This window comes from Silene latifolia, chromosome 1 (assembly GCF_048544455.1).
Source record: "Silene latifolia isolate original U9 population chromosome 1, ASM4854445v1, whole genome shotgun sequence".
In the NCBI taxonomy this organism is placed as follows: domain Eukaryota; kingdom Viridiplantae; phylum Streptophyta; class Magnoliopsida; order Caryophyllales; family Caryophyllaceae; genus Silene; species Silene latifolia.
The window spans coordinates 70,217,287-70,244,041 of NC_133526.1; positions in this window are offsets into that span (position 1 = coordinate 70,217,287).

Genomic DNA, 26,755 nt, shown 5'->3' on the forward strand with positions numbered 1-26,755 from the left:
ATATAGTCCCCCCTCTACAAGCCTCCCAAAAATCAAGTGTTAGGTCAAACCCACGGTTCCAATCTAAATCCTATAAACAACTCCCAATTCATGTTGGTTATATGTAAACGTATCTATCCCGAGGTATAACTCGATTATTATAACGAATCTATATCACATTAATTCTCATACATGCACACGTATGCACACCAATCACGAATATGCGGACTCCATAAAACACTCAAATAATGCAAATTTCTCGTTATGTGACTCAACCATATTTAACATTCCCATTCCGGACATCATGCCACGCATATACCGCGTCAAATTTAGCACATGATCACACATGTATTTCCAGATCCGTTCCCGTATATCATCAACACTTCCACTCCAACAAAAGACCACAATCACAATCATGCAAATGATCACTATGCAACACATAATTTGCATATTTCCTCTTACTTTTACACAACCAAATAAAATCACGTCGATTAACATACATCAAACAAGATTATCTCATTATTTCTGTCATCAATCCATTCATGTCGAATAAGCGATTTCCATTTACTTGCAAAATGCCACACCATATAATCAAACGTAAACAATTTAGGAAATATCGCCCATGTGAGGTCTATATGCTCATCCAAATAGAAGTTAACTAACATAAACCGCGAAATAAGGGTACACGCTCAATATTCGGTCAAATATCAACAAAACAGGGGTCAAAGTAGTCCACTCGGTCGTGTAACACCCCCATACGCCTAGTGCCTTACCAGGACCACTTAAAGCATGAAAATGCTACCATCTTGGTTACCCGAGGCAATGTATATCAAATAGACAATAAATAAACATACTTTATTAAATATGTTTAAAGTGATACACGTCCAAAAACCAAAACTGATAAAGTAAAATACAACTGTTTCCAAAAATACTAATCCAAATAATGTAAATGAGTGTGTAAGACATAGCGGAAGACTTCTAGACATCTCGTGGCAACACAACCCAGCTATCTCATGCGCATCATCTCATACCTGCTCAATAACTGCTCACCATCCCCGAATGGATTACCACAGTTTTCAAAACATTTAAACCGGGGTAAGTTACTGTTTACATAAAACAATACAACAAAAGCAATACAACAATCATCCAATCTCCATCATAACTCCACACACCCGACTACACACTAAAGTGTGTAGTCCTGCCAGAATACCCATCGCAACAAGTATTCCACACTGCCAGTGGGGGACCGCAGCCGTTCCCACCTAAGCCCCACTCATCTCATCCGAGCGATAACCCAAGTTCCTAAATGTGCACATCCCCTCTGTGGCGGGTTCCAAAGAGAGCGAATCAAGGGCGTGAAGCCACTCCCGCAAGTGACTCCACTCAGCCAAGGACGCACCTCGCAAATCACAGACAATTTTACAACCAACCACATTATACCACAACAATTACCAATTACCAATTCCGATATGATATAAATCAACAACAATGATCAACCACCAACAATACAATGTAAACAATAACCAAGTAGGGAAACCCTACATGGAATAGCAACCAAAAGACCGTCACAGCAGCTAATCAGTAATGTTCCTCTACGAATCCTCCTCCTATAACGCATATTCATATAATTATCACCTAATCAACATAATACACCAAAAACCCCCAAATCTACCCAATTAGGGTTTTAAACAACTCAACGAAACATTATAAAAATTATACAAGAATCTTACCCTTGATGCGACGAACTCAACGGTGTAAAGACAAGGACAATCCGACGATCCTAGCCTTTGGGATTTGCTAACAACGCGAAGAATGAAGACAACGTAACTCTTTTTCTCTCTTGAAAGGTTTTTGAAAAGTGAAAAGTGATTAAAAAAGATGACGAAATCCTTTTATACTAATCACGCGTTATTACCAAAACCCGGCTAAAATAACCCGTAAGACTCACTTACTCGATCGAGTAAGTCACCTACTCGATCGAGTGACCCTTACTCGATCGAGTGCCCAACATACTCGATCGAGTACCCATCAGGTAGCCTACTGTTTCGTATAAAAACATACTTACTCGAATGAGTAAGCCCCACTCGATAGAGTACCTATGGACATAGAAAACCGTAGTATTACAGTCTTCCCTCCTTAAAAAGAACTTCGTCCCCGAAGTTCAACCCATACACAAAAACAAAACATACTATCTCATCTCCGACACAACAACATAACCAAAACTCAAAACAAAAACTCCCAACCAAAACTCAAACCGACTCAAAGCAACTACTAACTGTACTAAAATTAACATAAACCATACCAAAACCTTATGCGACCATCTCCTACCCCCCTAAAAGAAACATGGTTACGTCCCCGTAACCACACATACCTGATCAAAAAGAGACGGATACCTCTCCCTTATAGCCTCTTCCGCCTCCCAAGTAGCCTCCTCAACCTCATGGTTAGACCATAGAACCTTAAGCAATACTGTTTCCCCATTCCTAGTTTTCTGAACCTTGCGATCAAGAATCTGTTTTGGCACCTCAAGATAAGACAAGGACTCATCCAACTCTATGTTCTCCACCTCTAATACATGTGAAGGATCGCTCACATACTTCCGTAACTGAGACACATGAAACACAATATGCACCCTATCCAAAGCCACTGGTAACGCTAATCGGTAGGCAACCTCACCCACACGATCCAAAATCTCATATGGTCCGATAAACTTCTGGCTCAGCTTCTCTTTCTTACCAAACCTCATAACCCCATGCATAGGAGACACTTACAAAAGAACCTTATCCCAAACCTGAAACTCTATGTCACGACGGTGTAAGTCCGCATAACTCTTTTGTCGATCCTGGGCCGCTTTCATCTTTTAACTGATCAGCTTAACCTGTTCAATCATCTCCTGTACCATCTGTGGTCCTAAAACCACGGCCTTAACTCTATCATCCCAGCAAATCGGACTCCTACACCTCCTCCCATACAAAGCCTCGAACGGTGCCATCCCAATACTCGTGTGATAGCTGTTGTTATAAGAAAACTCAATCAGGTCCAACCTATCCTCCCAGCTACCACCAAACTCCATCACACAAGCCCTCAACATGTCCTCCAAAGTCTTGATGGTCCTCTCTGTCTGCCCATCTGTCGCGGGATGAAAAGCTGTACTCATCTTCAAAGTAGTTCCCATCAACTCCTGCAACTCTCTCCGAAAACGTGATATGAACCTCGCATCCATATCTGACACTATATCCTTAGGCACCACATGCAAACGAACCACATGTTTCCTATATGCCAAAGCTAACTGTATCTTGGTCCAAGTATCTTTCATCGGAACAAAGTGAGCTGACTTGGTCAAACGATCAACTAATACCTATATCATGTTGTTACCCTGTTGACTCCTCGGTAAACCCACTATAAAATCCATAGAGATAGATGATGTGACTCTTATTTAAGCATATTTAGTCTCCGAATTAGCCTCGTTCCTATGTTTTTTAGTGCATAGTTGGGTCATTTACTATCTTTAGTTTCCCGTTTTGCGTATTCTTTGAGGTTTTGTTCCCTTAGTAGGAAAGGAGTGCAAACCTTGCATTTTCATGGCAAAATGGAGCTAAATTGATCAAATTAAATGACCAAGCATCAAAGGGAAGACGATACTAGAAGGCCTATGTAGATAATAAAGTAGATTGGGCAATGATGAAAGGATCCTTGCATCCCTAACAAGATCCTCGAGGATTGTTAAGGAAAGAAGAAAAGAAAAGTACTGACCCCGGATCCGAGCGTCTCCCTGGCCAGGACGAGCGTCTCCCTGCCCACCAATCCGAGAGTCCCGATGCCAAGATGCTCGTCTTGAGGCCAACAGATCCGAGCGTCTCTCCCCTGATCCGCTCGGATTCCCTTGCAGAACCCACCGTGCTTACGGCCTAGACGCTCCGGATGCGCAGATTTCCTGAAGACTACCAAAACGGAGATGAGCATCTCCTTGGAGAGGAGCACTTCCTCAACTTTTCTTAAGGGTCTTAATAGTCATTTAAGCCCTTAGTAACCCTAATCCTTGTATCTAATCTCTAGTATAAATACCTCATTCTACTACCTAGATTAGCATGTCATCTTAATAGGATCTTAATCTTATCTTAATCAAATCTCAATACTCTCTTAATCTTGTAATCAACACTTAATTTAGCATTAATACAAATCTAATTTCTTAATCTTTCCTTAATTTCGCTATTGTTCATCATTTATTTTGGGTAATTAGAAGATTATTTGGGTTTATTTGGAGGATTGACAACCTTCCATCAATCATCAAGTACTTCTATTATTCTTTGCTTTATTATTTGGAATCATCTTTATAGGTATAATTCACTCTTAATCCTTTTTAATTATTGTTAATCATCTTCATTTGTTCATCATGTTTTGCCTTGTTAGTATGATTGACAACCTTGTTAGCATGTTAAACTTGATAATGAGTGAGTAGTTTCCTTAACTAGGGTTAATGGGGAATTAGGGGAAACCAACATGTGGATTGATTCATGCTTAATCTAATATGTTTTCATAATTAATTTGCTTGCTTGTTGTGATTCCATTTTATGCAGATGTTATGTTTGATGAAATGCGAGCCTATAAATCCTTGCATTTTTTACCAATCACTTACCTTTTCAATGAGAATTGTAAGACATAAACCAACTCGAGTCTCATTAGACCATGCATATAGTTGGATAGGAAAGATTAAGTCGACTTGTAGGTGTTGTACAATCTAATCGATTCGGCTCCGGGACCCAAACCTTCTTAGGGATTGTAAGATATACAATAACTCGATCCCATCACAACAATAAGTGCTTGCATCTAGTAGAGAACATGTTTGTATGATCAAATCCCATGAATCCCATATGAACCCATGACACCCTAGTGCTTTCAATCAATTGTTTACAACTCGTTTTAATCATCTCGCTTGTTTTCATTGTTTTCCTTTTATATTGTTGATTATTTTAGTTGATCTCCGACCTCAACCCAAATTATGACACCCTTAGACACAACCATTTGCAATCGAAAATCCTACATCAATACTCGTCCCTTGGGATCCGACCTTTACTTACCTCTTTACTAAGAGAAGAGTAGTTTGTGAAGTTATAAATATTGTTTTGGTCTAGGTAACTTTTGACGACGAGTAACAAAACCGAAATCCGACCAAAAATGACCAAAAATGGCGCCGTTGCCGGGGAAGCACTTATTGTTGTGATGGGGTCGAGTTAGTGTATATCTTACAATCCCTAAGAAAGTTTGGGTCCCGGAGCCGAATCGATTAGATTTTACAATACCTACAAGTCGACTTAATCCTTCCTATCCAACTATATGCGTGGTCTAGTGAGACTCGAGTTGGTTTATGTCTTACAAGTCTCATTGAAAAGGTAAGTGATGGGTAAAAAATGCAAGGATTCATCGGCTCGCATTTCATCAAACATAACATGTGCTTAAATTGGAATCACAACAAGCAAGCAAATTAATTATGAAAACATATTAGATTAAGCATGAATCAATCCCCATGTTGGTTTCCCCTAATTCCCCCATTAACTCTAGTTAAGGAAACTACTCACTCATTATCAAGTTTAACATGCTAACAAGGTTGTCAATCATACTAGTAAGGCAAAACATGATGAACAAATGAAGATGATTAACAGTAATTAAAAAGGATTAAGAGAGAATTATACCTATAAAGATGATTCCAAATAGTAAAGCAAAGAATAATAGATGTACTTGATGATTGATGGAAGGTTGTCAATCCTCCAAATAAACCCAAATAATCTTCTAATTACCCAAAATAAATGATGAACAATAGCGAAATTAAGGAAAGATTAAGAAATGAGATTTGTATTAATGCTAAATTAAGTGTTGATTACAAGATTAACAGAGTATTGAGATTTGTATAAGATAAGATTAAGATCCTATTAAGATGACATGCTAATCTAGGTAGTACAATGAGGTATTTATACTAGAGATTAGATACAAGGATTAGGGTTACTAAGGGCTTAAATGACTATTAAGACCTTTAAGAAAAGTTGAGGAAGTGCTCCTCTCCAAGGAGATGCTCATCTCCGTTTTGATAGTCTTCAGGAAATCTCCGCGTCCCGAGCGTTTAGGCAGTAAGCACGGTGGGTTTTGCAAGGGAATCCGAGCGGATCAGGGGAGAGACGCTCGGATCTGTTGGCCTCAAGAAGAGCGTCTTGGCATCGGGACGTATGGATTCGTGCGCAGGGAGACGCTCGTCCTGGGCAGGGAGACGCTCAGATCGGGGGTCAGTACTTTTCTTTTCTTCTTTCCTCAACAATCCTCGAGGATCATGTTGGGGATGCAAGGATCATTTCATCATTGCCCAATCTACTTTATTATCTACATAGGCCTTCTAATATCGTCTTCCCTTTGATGCTTGGTCATTGAATTTGATCAATTTAGCTCCATTTTGCCATGAAAATGCAAGGTTTGCACTCCTTTTCTCCCAAGGGAACAAAACCTCAAAGAATATGCAAAACGGGAAACTAAAGATAGTAAATGACCCAATTATGCACTAAAAAGCATAGGAACGAGGATAATTCGGGGACTAAATATGCTTAAATATGAGTCACATCAAATATCCCCAAACCGAACCTTTGCTCGTCCCGAGTAAAGAGGTGACAAAAACTAGGACCCTTATTCAAACTATCTTACTAATATAGCCGATGTGAGACAATTAGCAGGTCTCACTCCGCCCCTTCAACTCACAACAAGACAACCATGAGGTAGGATGCCTTCTTGCAAGGCAAGGTGGGGCTTGACAAAATGGCGACACATCCAAGCATTAAAGCACACAAAACAAGTAATGGATGCATCTACAAAAATGAATGGCCACTTTCCTCATCTAAGTGGCGGAAATTATCTACAAGGGAAGCAATCTAAGGGTACACATTCTATCATAGATACGGTTTCTTCAAACTACTAAGCCTAGAAGGATACCAATAAATCACCTCCAAGTTGTGTCAAGCTAGGGTACCTTTGTCCTCAATCGTTAAATGGTTTCGTCAAGAGTAGACTCCTTATGGTGTTAAAAATACTGGAGGATCGCGGAATTCCCCTTCTTGCCTAGACAAGAAGAAGGGCCGTCGCCTATCTACCATGCACAAAAGTGGATACGATGGAAAAGGGATCAGTAGAACTTGAGTTTCATATGGGAGTTTGCTTCGTTATTGTCCCCCCCCCCCTCCCCCCAATTTCTTGTGGCATTTGACATTGGAGAACACTTTTCATTTTGCCATTTCTTTTGATGTTTGGCATTTTCAACACTTGACAACTTTTCAACTTTTCTTGCATTTTCTTTTGAACATTTTCAAAGCTACCCCATTTGTAGTGAGGGTGCTTATTTTTGAAGCATAGGAGTTTTCTTTTTTGTTACTCCTCTTTTCTTTTGATGCAATTGCAAACTTTTTCAATTCTTTTCATTGCTTGAACTCAAATTTGAATAATTTTTGTGCCCATTCCCTTTGATGACAAAATGTGGTAGAACATGGATGATGGTTGCATGGTTTCAAGGGTCACCTTGGAATAAACGGTAGCCAAGGAGTTATCACACCACAAGGTACTCTTGACTAGGCCTTAATCCATGGGTCAAAGGATACTAGCATGACACATCCTAGGGTTTTTTACAAGTATTCTAACAAGCAAAGTCTTAAGAAGAAAAATGTATCTACAAGGGCCTTATATATGTTAGGTTCATATATCTAATATTAGACTCCTCTAATAGTGAACTAATTAACTTGTTAATTATTTGTTCTTTAGATCTAGTGCATGCATAACAATATAAGAGATTTATAAGAAAAACAATGCCCCTTACATTGATTATTGGTTCGAAAATGTGGGCACAAGTAAGGTCACCTTCCTTCACTTGTTCTTGAGCTTAATATGATGGATGATCCTCCTAAGACTCCAAGTATAGAAGACACTCCAATAAGTTACACCCAAGATTAATCCCAAAAATTCATACTAATATTAACTAGATATGTAGTAGAAATGTTACCTTAATATTACTAATATTTGTATTATTACTACCTCTAGTAATAGTTGGAGAGTATTAGTATTTGAGAGATTTTTTAGCAATTTGCATGTGAGGGAAATACAAGTGAAAGCAAGTAAGTAAGTAAAAAGAAAAATGAGCAACAACTTCCCCTTTTAAAGAGCCAAAATCGGTTGCTCTTCATGGATAGAGAAGAATATTTTTCTCTTATTTTACTTATAGCTATAGTGTAGGTAGAGTAGTGTAAGAAATGGTATGATTAAAGCTTATGTGATATGTCACTATCACACTCTAACCAAAATAAACAAAAGACAAAAAGAGCATCTTTTGCTCTCTCTTTTGGCAGGAATAATGGAGCCATTTTGGTCCATCTTTGCCTTTTGTCATTTGTCCCACAAATGCTTATAAGTCATATGTTTAACTATCTTACATAATTAATTATTAATGTAATCATTTAACACTTAAATATTACAATTAATAATATAATATACACTCCACTTTTGAGTAGTATACTACCATTATATCAATATATAATGGGTCCTATAATAGCTAGTTAGTTAAAATTACAACTCCTTGTAACTTTAGATAACTAATTACCTCTACCCCAAAACTTATATAAAACCTCAACTAATTTAGCAATTTAACACTTAATTACTAAATTAAATCTCATTTAATCACATTACAATAAGACGTAAAATCGCACTCCCATAATTAAGGAATTAATCAATCTGTATCGCATATAATTAATTAAATATCTATTTGGGCCTCATCCTATAGGTGTGACCTAAAGGGATCAACCGACCACCACCGTCATACGACAGTAATGTCATACTCTAGTTAACCAATCATTACCGATTAATGATGATCAGTTGACTGTATAAAGAATCATCCTTTTTGTATTCTTAGTATGAGATTTAATTATGATATTAAATCATGTGATCGCACTATTGTTGAGGACACATTTTCCAACAATATACACTTGTCAAGCTTCCCAAATAGATGGTTTCACAAAATTTTTCCTAACATACAACTATATGCAATGATGCAACTAACATATATACATCCTAATGCATATGCTTCTACCAACTAGTATGCCAAATAATCTAAATGCAATCCTATAATCACATTGTTTTTACCGCATCAATCAAAATAAAGCCACATAGTCATTAACATAAAGAGAAAAAAGGAGATTGGAAAGATCATACCATGCGGTCTTCAATATCCTCATGTCTCGGATGTGGCGTAGTCGATCAATGTGAAAAAGGATGAACAAACACAATATATACAAGACTACACTACAAAGGAAATGAACATTTTTTTTTGGGTTTTTGAATTTTTCAAATTTTTATGGTTTTTATGATTTATGAAATAAAAAGACATGTTTTTGTATTTTTCAAGATTTTTTCAATTTTTATCATTTTTGTTTTTAGAAGTCATGTTAGAATTTCCCATCCCCACACTAGTATGGGCATTGTCCTCAATGGCCAATACGATAGGAAATTATGCAATTTATATGAAAATGCATGATTTCTAAGCTAAATGAAAACTATATGACATATAAACAAGAGTGAATGCAAACTAAGCTATGTTATATGATGCATGATTTGTTTGTTTTGGTTGGAGAGCATAATTTAGATTGGCTCCCAATACATATGCATAAACTTCCCCAAACCAAAATAGACACTATTTCTAATGTCAAAAATTAGGGGAGTTCATGCATGAAGATGTTATGCATGAAACTACAATTGTCATTTTGGATTTTTTATGTGGGAACAATAAAAGAAACACCTAAATGGGACCGAGGTGTGAGTCCTCTAGATGATGCTAGGACTCAAAAATCATGATCAAGATAAAAATTATATGAAAAACAAGAGAAATAAACAAACCTCAATCTTCGCCCATGGCGTCATCACTATCATCTCCATCATCATCAACCTCTTCACTAGAATCAACCTCCATAGATCTGGAGTTATAATCACTTGCACTTGAACTTCCTTCTTCTTCCTCACTACCCTCTTCTTCTTCACCTTCTTCATTTTCTTCTTCATTTTATTCACCTTCTTTTGCACCACTCTCAACAACAACCTCCTCTTCACCCAAGCTAGCACCCCTAGAAGCACTAGGAAAGAAGACTTCCCTATCCGCCCAAATAGGCAGAGGGCAAGATGGGTCAAGAAGTCCTTGCCTAGCTAGATGTAGGAGGGGCGGATATTGTGCTCTATAAGTATCGACTCTATCCTCATAAGCTTGCTTGTGCATTTGTTGTATCAAAAGGGTCAAGTAGTCATTCCCCGCCTTAACATTTCGGGTTGAAACTCATGGTAGGTGAATGGGTAGGGTGGAGTGATAATAGAGGAGGAGGGCTCGACAATGTCCTCCCTTTGATGTTGTATAATGTAATCGGCTTCCTCGGAGAGTGGGAGAAGGTAGTGTGGGCTATGGACATTTAATCGGCAAATGTTTTTCAGTAAAGTGAAGGACTTGACCCATTTGAATTTTTGAACCATGGTGGCTAGATCAATGATATGGCCTCCCTTAACCGGTTTATAGATTCCATCTTTGTTGAAGTCCCGGTTGAAGTGTTTTGCCAACTAAGTTACCAAACCCCCATTAACAATAAAGGTCGTTCATTCCTTTCCTTGGTCGATATTAAGCCACCTCTCGATCAAAAGTCGAAGAATATTGTACCTCTTGGTGAACTCTCTACCAACATTCAAGGTTGACTCGAGATAAATAAAATCAAGCTCGGTGAAGTGGTTTGTTCCCTTTCTAGCAATCAAAGTATGCCCAACAACCTTGTGCCACACCCTTATGCCCAGATGATGGACATAAAGGGCACGACAATCATGGTAAGATGTAAACTTTCTCCCGGTAATGGCCTTCCATAAGGGAGCGGGATCATACTTTGTGACGGGTTTCTTCACATAGGTCGAATCATTTCTAAGGCCAAAAACTTTACCAAACTCGGCATAAGACATTTTCCTATCAACATTCTTAAGGCGGAATTCAATGTTTGTTCGTGTCTCCACCTTTGTAACTTTCAATGAGCTTAAAAACTCCAAGGTGAGGGGTGAGTAGGTCAACTCTTGCATATTAAACAAAGTAAGCAATCCCATGGACTCGAAAAAATTCTTTGTTTGTTCTAAGACACCCAATTTGGTCAAGGTCTCTTGGCATATGAACTTGGTGGGTAAAATAGATTTCTTAGCAAGAGATAAAAATTTCTTCCTATGGGCATCGGATGTGAAAATTACCTCCGGATAATCATCTTGTTGCTCAACAACCGGAGTAGAAGTAGTAGTTTCCACCATAGGAGGAGTAGTCTCTTGAATCTCCATACTTGCACTTTGAACCACCAAAGCCTTTGAAGCTTGTAGAGCTTGTTGCCTTTTTGAGAGATTCTTCTTTGGAGGTGCTTTGTTTCCACCTTTTATCCTAGCCATCATCAACCTCCTCTTCATTTTCTTCCCCGGCAACGACACCATTTTTGGTCGGATTTCGGTTTTGTTACTCGTCGTCAAAAGTTACCTAGACCAAAACAATATTTATAACTTCACAAACTACTCTACTCATAGTAAAGAGGTAAGTAAAGGTCGGATCCCAAGGGATGGGTATTGATGTAGGGTTTTCGATTGCAAATGGTTGTGTCTAAGGGTTTCACAATTTGGGTTGAGGTAGGAGATCAACTAAACTAATCAACAATATAAAAGCAAAGCAATGAAAACAAGCAAGATGATTAAAACGAGTTGTAAACAATTGATTGAAAGCACTAGGGTGTCATGGGTTCATAGGGGATTCATGGGATTTGATCATACAAACATGTTCTCTACTAGATGCAAGCACTTATTATTGTGATGGGGTCGAGTCAGTGTATATCTTACAATCCCTAAGAAGGTTTGGGTCTCGGAGCCGAATCGATTAGATTGTACAACACCTACAAGTCGACTTAATCCTTCCTATCCAACTATATGCGTGGTCTAATGAGACTCGAGTTGGTTTATGTCTTACAAGTCTCATTGAAAAGGTAAGTGATGGGTAAAAAATGCAAGGATTCATAGGCTCGCATTTCATCAAACATAACATGTGCATAAATTTGAATCACAACAAGCAAGCAAATTAATTATGAAAACATATTAGATTAAGCATGAATCAATCCCCATGTTGGTTTCCCCTAATTCCCCATTAACCCTAGTAAAGGAAACTACTCACTCATTATCAAGTTTAACATGCTATCAAGGTTGTCAATCATACTAGTAAGGCAAAACATGATGAACAAATGAAGATGATTAATAATAATTAAAAAGTATTAAGAGAGAATTATACCTATAAAGATGATTCCAAATAATAAAGCAAAGAATAATAGAAGTACTTGATGATTGATGGAAGGTTGTCAATGTTGGGAAATGTGTCCTCAACAATAGTGCGATCACATGATTTAAATATCATTATTAAATCTCATTACAAGAATACGGAAGGGATGATACATAATATATATAGTCAACTGGTCCACACATATCGGTAATGATTGGTCAAGCTAGAGTTTGACATTACTTGTCGTGCGGCAGTGGTGATCGATTGATCCCTTGAGGTCACACCTAAAGGACGATTCCCTTAATTGAAAAGGTTAATTAGTTGTATGCCGATACAGATTAATTAATTCCTTAAAATTGAACAAATTATTATAAGAGAGAGAAAAATGACATCTTATTATAATGTGATTAAATGAGATTTTATTTAGTAATTTAAGAAGTTATATTACTAAAATTAATCGGTGTTTGCGAAACACGCGAGATGAGAATGATAAGTTAGTTATAATTACAAGATATTGTGAATTATACTAACTAGTAATTAAATGACCATTTTATGAGAAAGTAATTTTATATTACTAGTCAATTTGTTAAATATGGTTTATTTAATTTGTAAATGATATTTAATTTGTTAAATATGCATTTTAAATTAAAACATGACATAAGACATGTCACATGTCACATGACATACAATTGTACAATTGACAAAAATAAAATGGACTCCATATTACACTAGATAAACCGAAATATGGGTGGCATTGTGAGATGTTTTGTCTTTTCCTTTTGTCTTATTCTTTTGTCCAATGTGCTTGATAGTGACATGACCATGGACAAAGTCTTACACAATATGTCTTGTAAAGACAAAAAGAAAACAAAAGAAGAGCCTAAATGGCTTCCCACCCCACCGGTTTTGGTGATAAAAAAATAGAGAATATTATTCTCTTAATTCACTTAATAATTCATTCCATATTGCATGCAAAAGGTTCATGCATTTTCTCTCTTCTCTCTCTTTAATCTTCATCAAAAATATGAGATTTTAATCCAAATTGTTCATGAAAGATTACTAAAATTATTAATGTAATATATGAGTGTTAGTAATCAATTTTAAGGTAAACCACAATATAAATATCTAGTACATATTAGTTTGTGGGTTTGAGGGATAGTCTTGGGTGCTACTAATTGGAGGGCTTCTATTTTGAGGTCATGTATGTTCATCCAATATTGGAAAGCTCAAGAACTAACAAGAAGGAGATCTTGTTGGTGCCCAAATAGCCGAAATTCATATGGTGAGAAAATGTTTTCTTATCTTCTTTTATTTTAGTTTGCATGCATAAGATCTAGAATTTATTTTATGACTAAATAAATTTGAAACATATAAGAATATGTTAGATAATGAGATATAGATTTCCAACAAGCGGTATCAAGAGCACAAGGTTGTTTGCATGCAAATCGGTTATTGTTTTTCCGAGTTATACGATTAACATATAAAACTCATAAATTTGTGTTATTATGATATATCACGAAAATAATTTATGCATGTTAAAGTTTCTGATCCTAAAACGTATTTAGGATATTTTGGTTAATTTATGGATTTTATTGTTCATTTTATATAATATTGGCATTAAAATGTGATTTTTATGATAAAAATGTCATTTTTGGACGAAAATTAGCTAAGCTTCGAATTTTCCAGTGGTTTTTGGATATATTTTCACATATATTATTTTTAGATGATCTGGAAATTTTTAGAATTTTATGAGTTCTTATGCTCGAAATATGGATTTTTCATGTTAAAAATCGAATTTAAATGAAAAATAGGTTAATATGAGAAATATTTCGAATCTGGTCTTAGAAATTTAGTATGTTGTCACATGCAATTTTACAAGATGTGTGTAAAATAATAGGCTATAATGAAGTCTTCATGCATGATTTATGGATTTTTGATGAAAAATAGCATAAATAGTGACTTAATTAGTGAATAATTGCTAAAACATACTTCATGACTAAGGAAAAACGTCACATGTTGCATTTTATTATCTTTTTCAGATCTAAAATTGAAAAGTTGATGAATATAATTTTTCTCATGTTTTTATGATTTTTATTGATAAATCCGATAAACCGCAACATTGTTTTTCCCGATAACTTTCGAAATTTTTAACCTAAGTTTTTGAACATTATGAGTGTCATGGTATTTTTCCAAAATGTTCATGAGTTTAAATTTCAAATTTTGAATTTATTAGAAATTTTGTGATTTATTTGAAGTTTATAGCTTTTTATTATAATTTTAAGTCCATTTATGAACAAATTTTAGTAATATGAGTTAATTATGGTCAAATTATTATTGAAGACTAATTTTTGAGTCCTAAGAGGTTAGGGTAATTAACTTGTGCATAAATATGAATTTATGTAAGTTTTGTGATTATAAAATGTTGAATCACGCAAATCCGTAAAAATCGTGTAATATAAGATATTGGCTCCTTAAAGGCGATTTAGCATAAAATTGGGCATGTTCATACATATTATAATGCTACATTTTATTTATGATTGTCATAATTTTATTTTATGTAATTTTGAATTATGTAATTTCTACTTAGTATGGCCTTAGTTTTTAATTGGTATTACCCGAAATGTATGGGAATATCGATTCGGTTGTAATTTTATTGTGATCTCGTATCACCGTCTTGTAATTTAATAGATTTATTTTATTATAGTTACAAATGTATAATAGGAAATTATGTAATTTATTATGTAATTTTATTCATTTCGGAGTTCCCAAAGACGGATTTCTTCAAGATGGCGATACATAAAGACGGTGTTACCTCGAGATGCGTGCCACAACCGAAGTTCAAGGGACCAATGGAGTTGGTTTCCGAATATGTAATAGTTAAATAGTTTTCTATTTTAGGAAGGCCATACTAGGATTTTATTTTTATGCTTTGCATTTTATTTATATGTTGCATGCATCGCTAAATCGCCATAACTAAAACATGCATCATCTTTTAATCGAGTATATCGACCGTGTCATTTATAATTATCGTAGTTCACCGCTTTATTTCACTTAAAACGTGATAGATAATAAATTGACATGACCTCTCGCTAAAATAAACAATTGAGACTTAGCCTTACCAAATAGTAGAAACCATGAAAACCTATTTCGTGAGGGAGTGCACTCGGCCACACCGGGGTACAAACCTTGTTACGTAGGGGAAGTGGGTGATAAATGTCTATCCACCGAATTCAGGTTGATGAGGGTTTTATCGGCCACACTGTGCCCAAGTTAATGTGGGTTTGAATCATGGACACATTTATTCGAAATTTGGGTTGAACTCAACAAAAGTTTTTTGATAAGGGATGTATCGGCCACACCGTGCCCTTGTCGGATGTGTTTTGGGCTAAAGATAAATGTTAATGTAATTTTATCGGCCAAGAGTTCTAAAAGTAGAATCGATTAAAGAGTTAATCCACCGAGTTATATTGATAAGGGATGTATCGGCCACACCGTGCGCAAGTTAATATGAATTTGGATCTTGGAATCATTTATCATAGTTGGGTAGAGGTCACTATGTAAATGCTATACTTATTTACAAGTATTATTAATAAAACGTTAAATGTTAAGTTTTCCACTATTCCGTTATCATATTGTTCTATTTCTTTACCACAATTCATATACGATATCATTTCGATTTTTGATTCAAATCTCCTTTAAAACATCGTAACTAAAGACAAAATTTGAATTTGCTTCTAAAACCTCATATGAACCATTGCTAAGGATCTCTTGTAAAGAGTATAGGTAAAAGTTATTCATTATCAAACAGGTTTTTGATTCTTGACTAACACATCTACTTACAATGAATTGTTTCTAATTTTGGTAACTAGATTTGTTGGAAATCAAAATTGACCAAAATAACGCAACCACTTCAATGAAAGTTTTAAGACTAAAACGAACAAATGAAGAGTAATCTTCATGAATTCAATTTTGTTTCTCAAAGCAAAGACTCATTGAAATGAGTGGGAGCATTCTCTTAAACCGTTAAGATAAGGACGAGGTTCAAGAAGTAAAGATTATAATGGAATTGATACAAGGTAATGTTAAAGGTAAAGTTGTTGAGAATGACGATACTAAACCTATCAATCCCGACCGACAAAGTTTCCATTGTCTTAAATGTTGGACACGAGAAAGGAAACTACCCCAAATTATTGAAGAATCAACAAGTTAGTTGTGGGACATCTAATGAGACCTTCTTCTTTAAATGTTTATTTGATTGACATAAAATTTTGCTAGTACTACTTCGTCAATATTAGAAACCGTTGGTGGTTTCATCATTATGTTTGATACATGGGATGATTAGAATATGACGACTAGCAACAATGAAGTCGAGAGATAGAGTCATTGTGTACTAAATCTAGTTTTCGGGTTTGGAGTTGTACTTAATTGTGACTATTAAGTACATAAACTCTAAATAAGAATACAAACTTATTAAGATATAAAAGAGGTTCCACTTTTGTGACCCTATACACCACGATTTGATGTATGGCTAGCCCATTATCAAGGTGATTATATTCTAAACCAAACTAGAATGATGTATCATGAAAATGATGCAAGACTCAAATTGGTAACCCAAGATTAAACCTTAAATTCTGGAATGATTAACGCAAAGAGTTATCGAGTACTCTTGAAACCATTAGATCTTATGGTTTATGCGTATCTTGTATTCAAAGCAAGATATCTCGTGCCTTTTGGTTGAAAGGGAGATCGAGGTTGTAAATCATCGATCCAAAATAGGTTGATCATCATCTTTTACCAACGATTTAAGTTGACACTAATGTGTTCACTTAATAAGGTAAATAGAGAAATCTTTGAAGAAGTTTAAAAGTTCAAAGAAGCACGATTTAGTCGTGATGGGATTATCAAAGTGAAGACTTTGATATAAGCTAAAGGAAATGTGATATAGTATCACAAGTTAATCTCTCTTAGCACGCATTATGGAATAATGTGTGGTTGGATAAGAAATCAAACGCTATTCGATATGGTTTGGACTTCAATCAAGTTACTTTGAGTTACTTGATCCTTTTTGGGATTTTATCATTTTGTCTAAATTATTTTTCCACTAAATCGAATCATATGAGATATGAAATGGTAAGGGTACCATGTTTGTAAGTTTTCACAAGAAACAAATGCTCATTTTTCCCTTTTCAATTATCACGAGTACGACGGGTTTGCGGCTCGTGAAGCTGTCTTTCTAAAAAACAAGTTTATTTCTAGAAGACGGAGTGGGAGAAATTAATCAAGAGCCACAAAGAATGCCACAGAGAATGTTATGTCGCAAGAAACTGGTCTTTCTTGACTACATGAGACGTTTTGTGTAAGATGTTGTTTCTTTAAAACCTAGGAGGTTAAATTCGTCACTTGTTAAAGATGACGAATTCATGCTACTTTTAAGAAAGTAAAAAGCTTACAACTTACAAAGAAATTGTTTGATTCAAGTTGATTACTTTTGAAAGTAATGAACATATGACGTACATGAGAGTGTTTAAGTCACAACTCAATACAAGGCTTAGAGCCATGAAAATCCGAAATAAAAAGGCTTGATTAGTGACAAAGGGTTTTGCACTAATAAAGAGAAATTTCGTAGCAAGATTGGTGGCAAAGAGTTTTGCACTGGTTGAAATGCTTAAGTCTATTTGGATCTTCTTAGGGATTGTGTTTCATTATTATGAAATACACAGCGAGTGAATCTAAAACCCACTTCTTCAATTAGAAGGAATGTATTCAATACATGTCTTGAGTTTTGTTGATTCTTGCAGTCCTAAGATAATGTGCAACTTAAGAGATGGTCTTAAGTAGGACATCAATGAGTTGGAATCAACATTTTGATCATGTGATAAAACATTTCTCGATAAGTCGAGAAGTTGTTTTTATACATGAAGTTTAGTGGGAGTTACGGAAATTTTAATTAGTCTTATATGTGGATGACATATTGATCATTGAGAATGATTTAAGACTTTTGGAGTATTATAATACATCTTTAATATCCAGATTTATGAAGATAAATCCACATGATATTAGCGTCAATAAGAAGTCTTACGTTGATAAGATTCATGACTAGTTCAATTAAATTGAACATATTTGATTGATTACATTTGCTTCCACTGCCGGATCAATTAAATGAGTAATGATGTATAACACTTCATATACTTTGAGTATGATGAGTTGTTTTCAAAATCGAATTTAAGTAATCTTTACCAAGTAAGCCATAAAGATTACCCTTAAGTGCTTGCAGAAGCATTAAGGAAGTAAAGAAAAGTGTTTATGATGCAATTTTGTGTAAGGGTGTTACACAAGTGACAATTGACAATTGAGATTGTGCATGGTTTCCGACAAAACCATAATCAAAACACATTAGGATGGTTAAGATACCATTGTGGCAATGTTAATTAAGAAGTAGATTTTCTAGAATTGTTCTAGGCAATAAAGAACAATGAGAGATATTTATAACGGAAATTGAGTACACTTGCAATCATGAGATGTGCAAGAAGGATGAGTCCCGCACACTTTGAAAAAAAAGGGGAGCTATTCTTAGGCTAGAGGGCCTATGTCTTGATTGGATCTCGACACGTACTCAGAAAGTTTTGTAATGCAAATGTATACATTACAAAGGAAAACGAGTATGTAGTAAGGTTGAGTAAGGTACAAGAAGTTGATAAAACCTACTAACCAAAGCCTTCTCAAAGGCTAAACATGATGAGTCATGTCATTTCACTTGAATTGAAATGAACAACTACATACAAGATCAAATTAGATTATAGAACATGAAATAGTAATCAGGCATTAACTATTCATATGTGATAGTCGCATTTGTCGTTCGAGTTTTACTTTAAAACTCTTTTATTATACTTTGTTACATCCAAACGGGTTGTAGAGACAACATTGAACCCCGTTAAAGTGAACACGGATTAGCATTGTATTCGCCCATAGTCACTTGTATGAGGTGATGTCTCGAAGTGACTAGAGTGTGATGCGATTGATGGCAAGTTCAAGTGCCATAGAGTCATGTGAGATGACTAGTCGATCACATAGGCAGACTGTTAGGAACACCTTGTCGGGCAGTGACCGCTTATAGAGTTCTGGTAAATTCATAAAGCCTGGTCGTGGCAAGAGCTACTATAGTATTCTAATGAGTCGATTCTTTTGACTAAAGACTGTTCGCCTAACATGGCAAAGTTTCAGATTAACTTTGATTTGTGTTACTACGACCTTCGTAAATGGGGTCAAATGGGAATATTTTGGGTTATGATGCATGTGGCTAGTCGAAGGGAATAAGTGCGATAGGAATTGTCCACCCCCTTGTCAGGGTTAAAAAAATATCTCAGGGCCACTCGAGGAGTAATAAACTGGAAATGCGTGGCCACGCTCGGAAGGTATCTATGATAGATAAATCCGGTCAATCAGTTATTCTCCAGATCGAGGAAACCACTCTCGATATGATCACTTACAAGTACGACCCGAAAGACACCTTGCATTGAGTGGGAGATAGTAATAGGACAAGAGAATTGGTGACGCACACTTGTCGAGGACAAGTGGGAGATTGTTGGGAAATGTGTCCTCAACAATAGTGGGATCACATGATTTAAATATCATTATTAAATCTCATTACAAGAATACGGAAGGGATGATACATAATATATATAGTCAACTGGTCCACACATATCGGTAATGATTGGCTGGCTAGTGTTTGACATTACTGTCGTGCGACGGTGGTGATCAGTTGATCCCTTGAGGTCACACCTAAAGGACGATTCCCTTAATTGAAAAGGTTAATTAGTTGTATGCCGATACAAATTAATTAATTCCTTAAAATTGAACAAATTATTATAAGAGAGAGAAAAATGACATTGATACCCGTCGCTGTGAGTACCAAAGATAAAATTTATAATTCCTATTAAGACTAACCTAGGCTAGTGGTAACAGGGTCGATCCGCAAGGAGGCAGTTGTAAACTTTAGTTGTTTAATATTCAGTCTAAGGTAACTAAAATGGGGATTGATCTGAATTGTTCTATAGCTAAAAACAAAAGGAAAATAAACTAAAGATATGAATTAAACAGATAAAAGAAAGGTACTAGGATGGTCGGGTCATTACGGCTTTCTACGGCAAAACTAGGTCGGTCCCAATTAAACACGGTAAGGCGGAAATAAGAGGTCCTCTCGGTCCACTCCTAACAAATAGCATCTCTCGATCTCGCTATAGGTCCCTAATGTCACTAATACTGACTTTCGTCCTGAAAAGTGACTAATGGTCCAAACTATACCTATCTTTCGATCTTAGCACAGTTTAGTCGAGTTAATTGATGGTCAAATAACCTACCCTACCTTTCGGTCTAATGGGTCGGTCACAAAATAGGTATCTAACTGGTCGCATGCATTTGATTTGTTAAATACGAGATTAAATTCAATTAAAACGAATAACAGCCTTACAAGGTCAGTCGATCGACCAACAATGCCAGTCGATCGACTGACACGCGGGTTCAGTCCGTGTCTAACCTATTGCCGCCTAGCCATAAATCGCCTACATCCTAGCACTAGAGAACTAGCTACTCATGATGAAGGTAAAAATAACAATAAAACTTATGACAATTACGGAATTCATGCTTTAAAATAAATAACAATGATGATGAAACGATAATTGGCTTTGGGACACTAACTATCAATTCTATACTAACAATGGAAACAAAACAATAAAACTGAGTACTAGGGCAGAAGGAATACCGAGATTCAACAGGAAAGATTAAGAACAATGGCAGAATTTCCAATGCTAAAGTCGATATATCAAAACCCTAACTCGGAAAGTAAACTAAACTATTGTGATGTGAAACTTAATGTATTCTCCGATGTAAATTCGATGATATGTATTCGATCTCAAAACTAGCTGCTGGTGTTACGTTATATAGCAATCAACGCAACAACTTATTTCTAAAACCTAAACTTCACGGGCTTTCTAAATCTCGTCTGGAATCGAAATCTGGTCGATCGATCAAGTGCTGGTCGATCGATCGCTCCTCAAAGAAAAGAGCTTCGAAACCGAGCCTTGGTCGATCGACTGACTAGGTTGGTCGGTCGACTGGCTAAGCTGCTACTTGACTTCTTTTGACTCGTGGACTTGTCTTTCGGGCCTTGGATTGCGCACCAAGCTCGTTCCTTAAGCAATTCTTTTACGTCATTTGCAATGCAGCTTACTCGGGGACGGATTTGGCTTGATTTCCCGTCGAATTCTTCACATTTCTGCAATAAAGTACAAAATACGAAGTAGACGGAAATAGGGAGAAAAGCGAAGAAATAGTACACAAATGAGCTCTGAAATGCGTGTAAAAAGAGATGTAAAACATCATATAAATGACACGCATCAAATCTCCCCAAACCAAACCTTGCTTGTCCCCAATCAAGAACTAGACTCGATCTAATGACCTAATGGAACGAGTTCAATCTCAGAGCGAATTGACAACTGTAAAGCCTAAACCGATTTAATGCACAACCAACAATCAATTAGTAATGTGAATCATGCAAACGAGTTATAAAGTCGTCAAAAACTGCTGAACCGTTGACTGTAGAGACTTATCAAACTGGACTCTCGCGGGTCGCTCAAATCACTTAATAAAGCACAGGTGATATATATGTAAGATAGAAAGAATTAATTTTTGTAAAGACTCTCACCTAACTACGACCTATGAAGGCATGCCAGCAATAAATTATGAAAATGACCTCTACGACCGTACATACGCATTCCAACCAAACAGATGACCAATGACACATGCCGAGGTATAATTATGGAAGTGTGAGGTATGGGTAAGAAGGGGCAAAACAATTTATGGTAAAGTGGAGGTACAGGTGATCAAGCTAGTACCAAAACGGAACCAAATGGCAACATCCAACTTCTTGCTCATAATCAAACGAAACAGTGCCATAACAAGCACAAAACTCACAATCTCCAAACTATCAAATCAATAAAACTCCCCATAGGATATAAACGAAACATGGGAGCAAAAATCGCCAAAAGATAAGGATTAAATTATGCGAATTGACTTTCTTTTCTTCCTCTTTCACGAACTTCAGTCGATCGACCTAAATGAGCAGTCGATCGACTGCTATAAACAGTACAGAAACTTTTCTCTTTTTTCTTTTCTTTGTTTCTTCGAATCTTTTCTCATTTTTTTTTTCTTTGTTTCTTTCCTTCCTTTATTTCATTTCCCAACCATCATCTCAACAGAGCAAATGCCACCAAAAACGAGTAACAATCCCAAGAAACAGACTACTAGCTTGACAAAGGACAGGCTAAATGTAGGATGTAGTAAGTGGGACAAAAAGGATATTTTTGGCAGTGTGAAGCTTATGGGCAAAATGAATAAAGGGAAACCTCTACCACATGTGTCATCTAACCACAAACCGAATGCATACAGGTATTAAGTAGATCAAATTCATAATTATGCAAATTAAGGAAACATGTCTCATAAGGAGTACTACTCACATTCCTAGATGAACTGGTCATGAATGTCACCAGTTATAGGCTCTAAAACTCAGAAAATATGATGTAGGTTGCCAATTTTCAAAGTCGAGTCTCAAGTTCAGCAAGAATGTAACGAAAACTCGTAGATATGCACTTACGATTCTACTAATAACATGTTAATCAAGCAAGGCTCAGGCAAAACAGTTGCAAATGCTAAATCATCATAGAAATACTACCGTTCCGACTCGACCTATATGCTAAAATAAACGTGCATTTTATGGAATTTTTGGAATTTTTCATTTTTTTTTGAATTTTTTGTATATATGTAGGAAATGAAATAAACGATTGCAAACTGAAATTTAAACGTGAATGCAAACAAATGAATGAAGTGCGACGCAAAACCCTTCCCCAAACCAAATCGCACAATGTCCCCATTGTGAAAAATCATGTAATGAAAGCTAAGAGAAATGGGAATTTGCGAGAAAAGGGAAATAAAAACATAATGACTTAAGGTAAAGACTCGGGAACTCACAAGACTTCAGGTGCAGCAAAGGAAACCTCCCCAAACCAGCGTGAGCTAGGAGGTTTCAGTAGCCAGCAGTGCTACCAATAAGGACCTGAAAGGACAATTAAAAACCACGCATAAGACCGAAGAAAACAATTTTGAAGCGTAAAATTGTGCAAAAATGAAGCAGTAAAAGAAATAGACAATTTGACGGAAATAAAGTGGAGTAGAAGACTCCCTTAAGTCCGCATATCGACCAAACACAGCAGGGGAGAGGTCGTGAATGAACATAGCAGCAGCGTTGGTCGATCGACCTCATCACCCAGTCGATCGACCAGGTGGGTCGTGAACAGTAGCTCCTGTAAACCCGCAATGCAGTCGATCGACCAATGGTGCCAGTCGATCGACTGTAATTACTGCTGCAGCGTCTTATTTCTTCGTAATTGCTCAATGATTTGAGCTAATAAGCTCTAATTACCTGCAAATGCACAATAGTACGCGCCCAAAATTGCGCAAAACCCAGAACGAAGTCTAAAACATTTGAAAATCCTAAGCAAACGAAATAAAAGCGAAGTTTTCGCGCACACAAAAGCAATAGAAAATAGTTCGAAAGCAATAAGGTGAAGTTTATAACGAATTTGATCAACTAATAGTTGATCAAAAAGGACCACGGTATGGCCCACTTCGTCGGCTTCTGGCTACTAGAGGTAGCCTCAATGGTGCTCATCTTATCATTTGCACCCTTCTCAGCATTGACGGTCGGAGAATTCAGCTGATCAGCTTCGTCTTCTCCCCAATCAAGGATTTCCTTGGAATCGTCGGACTCCAAATCAGCCCATCTCACCTTAGCTGGCTCATCTTCCACTTCTTCGTCAGTCCCATAACTTAGGCATCCAAGACCGCCTCTTGAGACGATCTGCTCTGTCGCAGCTGGAGCATCCAACGGCTCTTCCTTCCCCAAACCAGCTCCTGCGATGTCTAAAACAACAAGTTTCTCCTCCTTCTTGCTCCCAGTCTGGGGCGGAGGGGTTAACACAGCAGTAGTAATAGGGATAGGCAATTCAGGAAGCACAAAGTACGATTTCTTTTCGAAACCGTGTTACGGTGACAGCCACATGGGATCCTTTTTCTTAGCCTACTGGGCAAAAACAATAGAGTGCTTTCCCACTTTGAAAGTTAAGGTACCTAGGCCAACATCGATGATGCGCACCAAAGCGGTGTGCGAAATGGCCTTCCCAAAATGATGGGAATATGGTCATCCTCGGGCATATCAAGGACAACAAAGTCAACAGGAAGAAAAACTTCCCTATCGGGACGGTATGTCCTCTAGGACCCCTATGGGCTCGACCGCAGATCGGTCGGCCATCTGGACTGTCATCTCAGTAATAGCAAACCGGGTCAGTTTAAGCTTCCTAGCTAGGCTTAAGGGCATGACACTTATGCTAGCTCCTAAATCACATAAGGCCTTTTCGATAGAAAAGGTACCTATGCTACAAGGGACGGAAAAACTGCCCGGGTCTTCTAACTTGTGGGGCGCAGTGTGAGACAAGTAAGAACAAGACTCTTTAGTTAACGCAACAGTATGAACATGTTCAAGTGATTTTTTCTTTGACAACAACTGTTTCATAAACTTAGTATATGCTGGCACTTGGTTAACTAACTCAAGGAAGGGTACCTGAACATTTAAGCTACGAATAACTTTCTCAAATTTGCTAAAAGATACCTGTTCCTTGGTTGGCACGAGTCTCTCCGGATATGGGGCTGTAAGGAGCACCTTATGTTGGGGTTGGTGTCCTTAACAGTTAGTGCAAGGACTTATAAACCTCTAAAAGGATCAAAGGGCATACTTTGGTATTATTATCAGTTGATCCACGTTTATCAATAACGGTTGGCTTGCTAGATAAGTTTGACGTTATTGTCATACAGATGGCGGTGATCAACTGGTCCCTAAAAGTCACACCTATAGGATACGTTCGAGAGACGTGACAGTATGAAAATACTGTCATGTAGATGCCAAGATTGACTAACCAGTTAGTCCGAGTCATTTGACTAATAATTAGTCAAATATGTGATGTTGAGATATTATATTTAATACGGATTAAATATCATGGGCTAAGGCGAATTAACCAGTTAATTCGTAAAATTAAATATAAACGATTTATATTTAATTAAATGTATATTGAATATAACTATACAATACTGTTTTTGTCGGACACGAATTAATAATTCAGCTAACCCGTATTATTAGGCGATGCCTTAATTTCCGATAACCGATAACGTGATTTATAATCAAACCGCGTCATATACATTTGCAATTTAATGAACCGGACCACGAGTTAAAACCAAGAGGAAGTGGAAGCCCACTTCCCTTGTGTGGGTCTCGGTTTTGCCGAGTGAGAGGGATCAAAAGGGAGAGCTTCTCCTCCCCTTCTGACCTAATCATCATTTGAAACAAAATTAGGGTATTGAAGAGTATTCTCCTCTGAAAAACCTGAGATCTCTCATCTCGAAAAAAACACACATCAGTTCTCCCAATATTGCAAAGCAATCGGAGAACACCATCTAGCACAAGGGCATATCTCGGACAAGGTCTTGGGTGCAACAATTAGGAGGGAATCTGGTTTGATTTCTGTTCTTTACGCCGTGCATCATAGGACCCGAGGTTGATTTCTATACATTAATCTTTTCATTATGTTTTTCGTTTTATGACTATAAATTGCATGTTTAAATTTACGTTATAGTCCTGCAATTAAAGGGTAGTATACGGATATTAACCCTATAAGTGGTATCAGAGCGAGGCCACGTGAATTTTTCCATGTGTTTTTCATAAAACTATCTTGAAACGATTTTTGTTTTGTCTAAAAATCCGTGCGGCAGCAGTATTTCTCACGGCAGAAATTTTTTTTTTTGTTATTGCTGCGTTTTTGGTTACTTAGGAACCGTGTCCTGTTTACGCGGTTGCTCTTGTTGTTGTTTTGTCTCGAAAACCGTACCGTGACATGTTTTACACGGGTTTTTTCGTTTTGATATTATGCATATTGTTATTTTACACGATCATTATAACAATATGTTAATGTCTAGCATTTTGTAGTTTTGTTTTCAATCAGTTTTGATCAAAATAGCGTTTGTTTTGTCTCGCCAAAACTGTTTCACGAGGTTTGAAGTTTTCGAGAGGTTTTGCACTCGATCGACCAAGTTTTTAATCGATCGAGTGGTTTTTCTGACAAGTTTTTGCTCGATCGAGTCCTTGTTGTACTCGATCGACACCTTTAAAACCCCACTTTCGATCGAGGAGTCCTCGTACTCGATCGAAAGCGATTTTGTTGATATAAGTCCTCGATCGACCACCGATTACGTCGATCGAGTACCTCTGATTAGCATACCTCTCGATCGACTTGCGATTCGATCGATCGAGCCCTCTGTCCCTCGATCGAGCACTTATGTCCC